The 11,456-nt window shown below is 40.2% G+C and overlaps 1 protein-coding gene across 1 annotated transcript in view; it reads right to left on the minus strand.

Annotated features, from left to right (window-relative positions):
- LOC136766894 (leucine-rich repeat and immunoglobulin-like domain-containing nogo receptor-interacting protein 2) overlaps positions 1-10,347 on the minus strand; it is a 322,297-nt gene extending 311,950 nt beyond the window's left edge. The window contains exon 1 of the mRNA XM_066720764.1: positions 9,773-10,347. The gene's annotated coding sequence lies outside the window, so the exon portion shown is untranslated. The remainder of the gene's footprint in view (positions 1-9,772) is intronic.
- Between the last annotated feature and the right edge of the window lie 1,109 nt (positions 10,348-11,456).

The following is an 11,456-nucleotide window of genomic DNA, read 5'->3' on the forward strand; positions in this document are numbered from 1 at the left end:
TAGAGATTCAAATGCATTAGCTTTTAAATGTCCATTAGGGACAAACAAGCTGAAATGGAAGCATGGCAGCAAAAAGCTCTGGTCGCTTCAAATCCATGTAAAAGCAGCAAACATTAGCAAATAAGCGTATAATAGTCTGTTATTCTTCACAATGCAAATCTGCAGTGGAATCTAAAAATCTCATTAAACGTAGTTATTTACTTTGAAATAAAAAACATGACAGTTAAGATGCCTGTCATTTTCTGGTTCATAAATGCCATATTACTGGTTATTTACTACTTTTTGAATGATAAGTGTTATTGCTTTTCACGTTTTATACCACGTTGGCGTTTTAAGCTTTAGATAAATCAGCCTGCCCAAGAACCGCTCCAGAAAGGGTATCTTCTGCCAATTACATCACAAGCCTAGGTTAATGCTATTTCTGTAACAGTCCTGGGCAATTTTTAAGTGCAGAAGAAATTATGAAAACTAAGCAAACGCTGGCATGCACAGGAGCAACACTGTGTTACTGGGATAACATGGAGGTTAACCTCACTTTTAAAAAGATCTCTTAAAGAATAAATGCATGACAAGGACAATTATAAAGGTTGTATAAAGTCACCGCCGCCGACTCGAAAGATCAAATGGCTACTCAGTTTCAGTTTTAAATAAGAAATGTGTGTCACTTTCCATGTGGGTTTGTCTGTCCCATGTCTAGTTTGGGCAATGCTATGATGAGATTATTCATGTAAATATGATCAGACGTCTAAAGAACTAAACTCAAGTGGTGCGGAGAGTCGTCATCACTTCCGATCCAATTTGCCGTTTCTGTTGAGAAACTCTGTATTCAAAGCTTGTAGCGACTCCTTGAAAATTCAAGGCAAAGTACCGGAGATGCTGTATATGATTCTAATCATACATCTCAGCAGTGAAGCACTTGAGTCTGGGGTCTGAGATGGATGGTATCCACCCTCATCCATACATGCAAATATGGATCTGTTTTGAGGATGACATTTCAAGTATAGTCACTACCAATAGATATCCACATTACTGCTGTTGTGTCTGACTGCGTGCTAGTGTGAGACCAATCTGAAAGAATAACACAGGACTTTATTAACTGTGTTTCACATTCTGATAGGTTACATCTTCCTCTCCCTCTGTATCGTCATCGCTTGTTTACTTGTGCTCCTGCTTCCCGCACGCAGGCGCAGTGAGACTCAACATGTGCACGCATGAGCCCGTTTACTAGGAGGGACATTGACAATTAAGTATGTAATCGTCTTTTAGTGCTATCAGGGTTGTGTGTTGTATATATTTGTCAACTGATTTCTATAAAATGTAATATTCTCGATCTATGTTTAGCCTTTCATTTACTAGGTGCAAGTCAGTCATACCCACATATCAGCACAAGGGGGAGCTTGGACGAGAATATACACATATACACACAAATATACACGCACACACACACATATATATATATATATATATATGTGTGTGTGTGTGTGTGTGTGTCTGGGCATTAATCTGGGTGCTGAAGGCTCAGGAGCACCCACATATATATATTTATATATGGGTGTTCCTGAGCCTTCATACTTTCTGGTTTGCATATAGTTCAGTATTGTTTTGTATCATTAGATACATTGTGCTGTATTTATTTATTTATTTTTCATTTACAGTAGATGATTAAAAATGTTTTGTCATTCCACTAAAGGGAGAAGCCACTAGAATTTCACAGCAATGAATTCTGCTGGACCAACCGCTGTGCTTAATATTAAACTTAAAACAGTAGGATTTGCAGCACAAACCTGGATTAATCCAGCCCTTAGGCACAAATTACAAACCCAGATGATGGCGGCTCCCTTCAGGGGTATTTCTGAGAACCCTCTGACTATCAGAAACACAGCTATCAGTTCCAGTTTAGTAATTCATGATTAGCAGATGAGTGAAAGGGATTATTTAATTCTGGCCTTATTTTGGCTGTGTGTTTAGGGTCGTTATCATTTAAAAAACACACTGCTTATACTATTGTAACAGCCAATATTTCTTGTATAAAATTATAAATAACCAATAGCTTAAAAATACTCAATACACAGATAGGCAAACGAAATGTGTAATATATCAGGAATGCAGAACATTCATAAATGTTTGTGAAATGCAGTTTTTGCATAGCTATTACAATTCCACGGCTGTTGACAGTGCCGTACAATCATGGACTCACTACAGTTAAATAATTGAGCCACTTGACCTCCCAGTGTCCCAATTGTGCACTGCCGCTCTCGCATTGAGACAGACAGTGATTTATAGTATACCGTCAAACAAGCACTAACTTGATTACATAACTCACTGTACTCCACACTTACCCTGTACTGCCCTTCATCGCAATCATTGAAATCCTGTCTGACCAGACTGTAAAATCCCACTGAAGTACGTTTCCATCTGCCTTGTAAGGGGTCACCTATTGTGACATACATTCTTTCCAGCTGTTGTATGAATGTAGAACAGCATCAAACTTCATACATTTCCCGTGCATTTCAGTATTAAAGTATTGCAGGTAATATATGTTCACTTCCCACCCTCCCCCTCATGGAAAAGACAACAGACAGCATCCATATCTAAGCTTGTGTAACTGAATATCATTATATTTATTTATGATAGTTCAATTGATTCATTACAATGTAGTTGTTATAAGTATCTGTGTTGACGTTTTTTTTATTAGACTTTAATATAGCACATTATAAGGCATGTCTACTTATTCATCTTACAGAACTTCAGAAGATATTCAGACAATATCCCCTAACATAATGTGTTTGAGTTGTTTACTCATGGATAATACAATATAATGCAAAACAATGTGCTAATTGGTTTTATGCTTCTTTGGCTGAAGGACAACATTAAAACCTAGTATTAATAAGACACCCCTTTCATTTAGTGAGACAAGAAGCAACCATAAGGGAGGCAGAGGGATGCAAACGGGCTGCTGGGTAGATTGACCATTATTTACTGTGTGACTTGGATGGGTGGTGTCTTTTCTCCACGCTGTCATATCTCTAAACTATATAAACTGTTGACCTCACAGTGCCATTAGTTTGTGTTGAGGTGCATGGCTTCCCTGTAGTGATTCAGGAATACATCAACTGTATGAAGTAGTTGGCTTCAAAGACTCAGATTGTTGTGTCCAGAAGGTCGGGGGTAAAAAAAAAGAGAGCAAACATCAAAGGGCATTAAATATGGTACAAGTCTCCACATGCAAGCTTTAAATGTCTCAAATCTGCTAAATAGTTTGAGATGAAATAAACATGCCACGACCATATTTATAAAAGACTTAAAAGTGCTGTGAAAATAAATCAATAATAGAATCACTGAACAGGTAGTATATTTATTTATTTATTTATTTATTTTTCTAGGACACTTTCCAAATTATACGTCTCTTGTCCTCATTCTGATCATCCCAGCGTTGATGCTCATTATACAACTCTTGTGGGCGGAAAATAAAGTAAGTATCGTCTACGAATATGCTGACCAGCTTCGCCCAGTATTGGGAAAAAAGTGGAGGCAAAAATAAAATGAACATGAGCATCGATGCAGCTCAACACAATTACAAACACACAAATCAATAAGGAAGTATGCAAACAAGACCAGGGCAGGAACTCCATTACGTGTCAAGCTCAGCTTCTGCTATCATGGAAATCAGACTTGGGCAATTCCATCCTCCTTTTCATGTTGTTATCTAGGGTAAAGCCAGCCTGCCCTTTTATTCCCAAGGCGAGGCTAAGACTTTCCTCCAGATGGATGTTTAAAAAGGGTTTCGTATCCGATTGCGGCTCAGAATGGCCCTTCACCGCTAATACTATAAAAGACACTTTGTAACATTCCCTCCCCTAATCGTCCGAGATATTGCTGCGGCACAGTTCTGATTGGCCTCAATTACTGCAGTCTGCCCTGGAGATTAACCCGAAAAGAGATCACACTTGCAGCCCCACGTCGGCCCCCTCACTTTCACACTGTGCTGCATGAAGGCTGAAGGTTGTCAGACAGCATCACCAATCAGCACGAGGGAAGGAAGAAAAAACTGATAAAACAGTCTTCAGAGGCAAATCCCCCCTCTTTGAAAATCCAAACACTTCTTAACGGCTACTCCTCTGTGATAAAGCCCACATATGGTTAAGAAATGAAACCTTTAATAGATAGCTCTGTTAAATCAAGTCTTCAGCACAAGAGTATCTCTATAGTTCTTATACTAATTAATCCTTATCAAACTGACAGCTAGATGGATATTACACAGAAGTAAATTGAACTACATTAAAGGCAGTGCGAAAATAAATGGAACTTTGCTCACCCACAACCCCCACTTCTTCATTTTTAAACCCGGTCAAGTAACGTTCCTTTCAAAAATATATATTGTTCTGCTGTTGACGGAAAATGTTAAAATTATAAAGCTTTTCCAAGTTTTTTAAGGTTCTGAAAAGCCAAACCTGATAAGGGGGCACTGGGTTACAGGGTTTGTTGTATAAAGGAATTTTTATTTTTTAAGAGGTTCCCTTCCAATGGGCTCTTTTGATTTGTTTGCTGTAAATCAACTAAATTAATTTATCGTGCTTTCACCTAGCGATCAGCATCTGGTCATTCTGCTGAAAAAAGACCAGAACACAAAACGCCTGGGAGCCGAAGAATGCTGGCTGAAGAAACTGCTGCAAGTGTGAAATGTATGTTTCCTAACGCTTGTGCCGCAGGCATTTTTCATGGCCTTGAGTGTCCAGCATCTTGTTTGGACATAAAACCACTGCAGTGTTTTGGTACCTGAGCATCAACTGAGTGCAGATAAACAGCAGGACAAATAAAATACCTCATAAGGTATATTACCAGACACATACAGGAGCCGTATTAGGGCCTCTTTGACTCACGAGTATGCAAGCCTGGCTGTGTTGACAAATATGCAATTCTTATATCAGGCAGAACCACAAAGCCGGGGAATAAAATATGGGAATTATTCAAATATTTCACAGAGGTCAGGGGTTTGACTTCCCATTCAAGTGGTCCACGAGTAGCCCATCTCAAACCAGCTAAACAGCAATTACATCAAAACACGTTCCTACTCTAACTCGTATGATGAAGGTGGTGGGGGGTGGGTCAGGCTGGATGGAGACTCAATGGTGGACTCAACGTTCTTCACGAGGTAGTATGAAAAAGCAACTTCAGCAAGAAAACCACCAGGTCCCACAACAGATGTTCTCTGCAGCTGCATGCATTGAGTCTGGGAATACAACACCTACTGCATAGGGCCGGTTGTTGAATTCTTTCAGTTACAGAAAGGATCCCCTTCTGTGACCATCACATGAAGAAACACACCATCAAAGTGTTGCTTTGGATACATATTGCATCCACATTGGTATTTCATTTAAATAAAATAATTACAATTGTTCTGACTGCCATATAGATTTTCTCTGATCACTTCATGGGAACTCTGTGAGGTGGTCTTAAGGCACCATTGCACGTTGCACAGGGCCCTAAATGCTATGTCACTAAGAAGACTTCTCACAGTCCATTTCCACAAGTCAAGCTATCAGGCCTGGCTTGTTCTGCTTCAATCACAGCTCTGCCCAATGTCAGTCTACCTATCCTTTTCAATTTCGCTGCTTCTCCAACCCAGCCCCAGTGCACAACAAACACATCCCCTGTGGTACTTAAGACTAATGTAATTCCCAGCACTAACCCAAATGTGATGCATAAATAAACTGTAAACAAATATAAAACATAAATGGCAGAGATCCTTTAATGTCCACAATAATCCCATATGAACCCACCAAGAACAATGGCTTCAACTGCATCACAATGTTGGCCCAATCAAGACATTCACAACCACCCTAGACTAGATAAGTGTATTCATTTGTATCTGAGGGGGACCCTGTGTAAAAGGTAAAAACAGCACAACTAAGCAGATATCCATTTGTGAATTAGAAACATAAATAATAAGTCAGCTTAGTGGTCAGGAAATAAACATCCAACCCTCTAATATAAATGGTAAAAGCTGAAACCTTTGTCTGCTTGTTTTTATTGATACTGGCAGACAGAAGACACACCTGTATCCATCAAGCATCAACCCAACAGCAACGTCTCTCTTGTCTCTTTAATAATCCCATTCTGGTGAACGCTGCCGAGCTCAGACAGTGACTCTCAAACTCCACAAAAGCATGAGTCCCTGGATACAGAGAGCCGGCCTTTCACTCTGAAACATGCTGATGGAAAAGTGAACATTGATTTTACTCCTTAATGGGTTTACAAAAAATATTCAGAGAAATGTGTACAGTATAGACTTTCACACAGCTATTATGTGCAATGCCTTTCGGTATCCTTTATTTAACCAGGCGGGACGAAGGAAGTTTTGTTTGTTTGGTTGGTTTGTTTTGAAAAAGGAAAAGAGGCAAAACAAGGACAACAACAAGAACAACAACAACACAAGGAAACATGTTCATTCTCTTGCTAGAAGGAAGAGTACAGGGATTTAAAAGAATGAAACATGCACTGACTTCCCTAGATTGGGCTATTTAGGACACTATGGTCAACTGCACAAGACTGAAAGAGAATAATTTAATGTCTGCTAAATAGATACAACATTTCTCCCCCTAGAGACATGATGTTTTAATAAAACACACACACAAACGTTTAATAATTATTTTCCACCCAAATTCCAAACATGTGGGCCTTAACATTGAACAACATGTTAGAGACACACACATGTATGTATATCTGATGTATTTCTGGTGTGTGTGTGTGTGCATACTCATTCAAAGTGAATCTGATCTCACCTCTAGAAAATACCCAAGAGAGCAGAAGAGTATAAACACGCATTTCTCTCCCTGCTTTGCACTACATAGCTGTGCACCTGCTAACCTAGAAATCATCGAGCCACATTGAGACTAACCTGAAGCAGAGCAGTGTTGCAGCACAGCGCCCCCTACCCTCTCACACCGCTCACTGAGAAAGCTCCAACACAGAGATAACATTGCTCCCTACTGAGCTGTCAATGCTATTTCACATACTGCAGCAACTTTTTTTTTTTTTTTTTACCTTGCAGGGTCTCCAATGCATGCAATTCATAGATTCTGTCTTTGTAGAGAGACATGTGAGTTCTTGGCAAGGTTAGTTTGACTCCAAGACTATATTAACCCACCCCCACCCCTTCCTGAAAATAAATCAAACCCATGATTCATCACCTATCTTTAGATCAAACCTGCTAAGATGAACTCCGAGACAGGAGCAGGTGATTCTCAGCGTGCTCTCGTTTCAGTCACAATACATACGTGACATACAGAGGGACGATTTTTGTGTCTAATGTGTTTGTTTTGACGCTCCAACAGCATGTGTGTCTCTGTGGGTGGGGGTGAGGAAGAGGATGGGAAAACTCCCTCGTTTGCAGATTGCATACATTTCACATGTGTCAGCCTCACATCTCACAACGAGAGATGGCTGGAGGAAAAGCCGGTGGTAACAATTTGCAATTCTAATTCAGGTTGGATGTTTGTATGTACATAAGTACATATATCACCTTATGTAAATACTGAAAGTCTTAAAAACACAACTGGAATCCATTTCAGTTTTCAATTATTGAATATAATTACACTAGTTCCATTCAAAAACAGAAAGCACTACTTGAGCCTTTACAAATTCAAAGTACATTGTATTCATCCCTTTGCATTATTGTAAATTCCATCAGAGCCAATTATAATAATAATAACAGATAATCTCAATATATTGACTATTAATAGTAGGATTTTAATTTAAAACCCTTTCCTTCATTGTTGCCATATGGAAACTAGAAATCAATTTATTTGAAGCTTAATGAATACAGCGGCCTTCTCAAGATCACCAACACCAACAGATATCAGATATACAGAATGCATCACAAAATGTCACTTATTAGAGGTAAACAGGACATTAAACAGGAGAAATTGCATCAGTGAAATGAATAAAAAAAGAAGCCAGTCTTTTTCATGATACCAAAAAAAGAGTACAAAAAAAAAATCTCAAACAAGACAGACCTGGGAGTATGGCCCCAATACCCTGACACACCGTCGCTGGCGGACTCCACCCACCCGCCCATACACACACACACACACACACACACACACACACACACACACACGCACATGCACACACACACACGCACAAACACACACACAACTGCATCTCGCTGATTATCACATGAATAGCACCGAACACATAAATAAGCAATGGCGATCTTTAAAACAGGAATTGCCTACACTTCACAGCACTCCAAAAAACATTCTGTTTCAATGTTGCACTTAGCATGCAATCCGAAGAGAAGAGACATGCAACACAGCAAACGGAAGAAAGAGTTAATACTGAATAAAACATCAAAAGGAATCCAGATTACTTTTTTTTTGAAGGCACGCAGTTCTACATTTCCAACAGGCTATCTTTAACCGAGGAGAAAATCAAGTGAGGCAGTTGATACATATGATTTGTTTAACTGACATTTTAATTCCCTGCTCCTTCTTTTAATATTGCGCTGCTCATCGCGTTGGCTATGACATCAATTTTTTTGCTCTAGTGAAGAACTCGCTACAGTCTGTTCAATCCCTCCACATTTCTTGAAAAATATGTGTGTGCGCGCGTCTGTATATAATAATTATTAACAACTAGTGTTTGAAGTATTGTTTTTTGATACACATACTGAAGTGGTACATTGTGAAAATGAAATCCCTAGCAGTCATCTCCGTTCTTGGCATTTTATACTCCAGGGATTATATATCACTGCAGGTATTCAGATATGATTATTGGAGTAGCACCTCTGTTTCACAGTAAACGGAGACTGAACTGGCCACTAAAGGGACTTTTACAATTTTTATAGAGTGCAATGTCATTTAGCAGCTGTTGTGCATGGAAATCCTACCAGCAGCGAGCACCATTGCAAGTTGGAGGAGGCTTTGACAGCAGAACTTATTTATAATTCAATTATTTTTAATATTTCAAGACAGAAAGGATGTGCGTGCAGTCATGAATGTTTAAGGCACTTGAGCTTGGGGACCAGTGTCCACTTAGCCCTCAGCTGGTGCGCCTCCTGATTGTCTCCCTAGATATGCAGCACAATTTAAACCCTTTTTTTTCTCTCCTCGAAGCAGACATAATGCATTTAAAAAAAAAGGAACTTCAAGAAAGGCAGCCCCTCATTAAAACATTCCCCCTCTCTCCCTGCAAAGTGAATGCGCAGAGAAAATGTCAGACACTGCTGTCTTTTGAGAAGGAGCCCCAGATAACTCAGCAAAGTAATTCTGTTTGGCACGTTAGAGAAGCTATTGAAATAAACGGTGAATTGAATGAGCCCCATTGTGCCTCACAGAGACTTCTATGCCGAACGCTTCCTTGCCTTTTCAGATCCTACAGAACCGATACAAAGACATGAATGCTAACTGACAGGCTCCACGCGACACGATTCAGACCAGCATGCCTCTCCCAGCTGTAGACAAACACGTTGTAATTATAAATGTTCTGCCTGCTTCACCCTCTTAATGTCGTGCTTAATACCGGGTGAGAATGAGAGAACAGCTCTCTCTTGTCAGCCTGTGCAGAAGCAGAGTTTAAAAGCTGAAAATCAGAAGCCAACCCTGTTTGACAGTATGCAAAACCAGACCCTGCATAACTTTTTCCACCCTTAAAAATAGAAATAAACACCCAAGCTGTCGCCAAACACACACACATCTCCATCCCAGTGCCTGCTGCTGATGTGCCCACAGCCTTGGTACTTAAAACAAGCCCAGAAAGGTTCCGTCCTTACCTTACAATGCTGTTCACAATCCTATAGTCCACAAGAGAAGCTGGCTGCACAGCACAGCACAGCGAGACCCACAGTCTGCTTGAGCGCAGCAGCTAAATTGAGGATACGTCTAAAACACTTTTGACAGAGATGGGGAAGTGCCGTCCTTGCTGCTGCCGGAGTCTGCTGCTCCCCCCTCCCCCCTTTTTTCCTCCCTTTCTTCTTTATTTAACTTGCTTTCTTAAAAATCAGAATGGTCTTCACACGAGCGCAGGGACGATGAAGAGAAATCACACAGGGGTTCCTCCTCCCTCGGTAGCTCTCTTTGTGAATGGCTAGTGCGAGTCAGTGCTTCCCACCTTGACAAATCACCCTTTCAATTCAGCCCATTGTTAATAAGCTGCTCTCAGAGCAAACTTTGAGGCATCAGACTGAAAGGCAGGGGAGGGCTTTTTTTTTTTTAATTTTCCCCCTTTTTTTTCCAAGCACAGTTTCTTTCCTAGACTAGATGCTAAGGATCACTAAGGAGTTTCTCTCTCTCTCTCTCTCTCTCTCTCTCTCTCTCTCTCTCTCTCTCTCTCTCTCTCTCTCTCTCTCCGTCGCTCTCTCTCTCTTCTGACAATTACTGTTACAGCATATGAAGTCATGTCGGAGATTAAGGTTCACAGCTTCCCCCCCTGGGAGAGGCTCATAATGGTCTGACTGGAGAATTATGCAGAGAGTAAATATATCGGAAATGGAAGAAGAGCCCTCACCTTCCCCCACCTTATTTATTACCCAGCTCTACCTGAATCTGAACATCCCCAAGCTGGCTTCTCCTGGAACAGTACGGTACGGGGACTGGGTCGCAGCTCGATATGTGTGAACTGACAGAACAGAATTGAAGAGGTGGACTAAAATAGAAACAACAGCTCACAGCGCAACAGTGGAACAAGGACAATACATGAAATATAACAGCCTATGCTTAGCACTGCGAATACATTATCAACAAATCTCCTGCCTCTTCGAACCCAAATCCACAGTGATATGAGGAAGGGCAAGGGGAGGAGAGCAAGGTATTAAATATGAATATGGTAGATACAATAGAAAATGAAAAATATTCAATATTTATGCAACATATAATACCTAGCTGTCTCAAAATGCTTTTCATAGTCTTCATAGTTAGAAATAAATATGTAATATATACATAGGCATAGGTTTATTGACAGTGTCCCCCATAATTCTGAAACGAAACCTACACCCCTGAATATATAGAATTCACAATATTGGTTAAATACAAACATTATATATATATACACACACCTAAAGGATTATTAGGAACACCTGTTCAATTTCTCATTAATGCAATTATCTAACCAACCAATCACATGGCAGTTGCTTCAATGCATTTAGGGGTGTGGTCCTGGTCAAGACAATCTCCTGAACTCCAAACTGAATGTCTGAATGGGAAAGAAAGGTGATTTAAGCAATTTTGAGCGTGGCATGGTTGTTGGTGCCAGACGGGCCGGTCTGAGTATTTCACAATCTGCTCAGTTACTGGGATTTTCACGCACAACCATTTCTAGGGTTTACAAAGAATGGTGTGAAAAGGGAAAAACATCCAGTATGCGGCAGTCCTGTGGGCGAAAATGCCTTGTTGATGCTAGAGGTCAGAGGAGAATGGGCCGACTGATTCAAGCTGATAGAAGAGCAACTTTGACTGAAA

This window comes from Amia ocellicauda, chromosome 13 (assembly GCF_036373705.1).
Source record: "Amia ocellicauda isolate fAmiCal2 chromosome 13, fAmiCal2.hap1, whole genome shotgun sequence".
Lineage (NCBI taxonomy): Eukaryota > Metazoa > Chordata > Actinopteri > Amiiformes > Amiidae > Amia > Amia ocellicauda.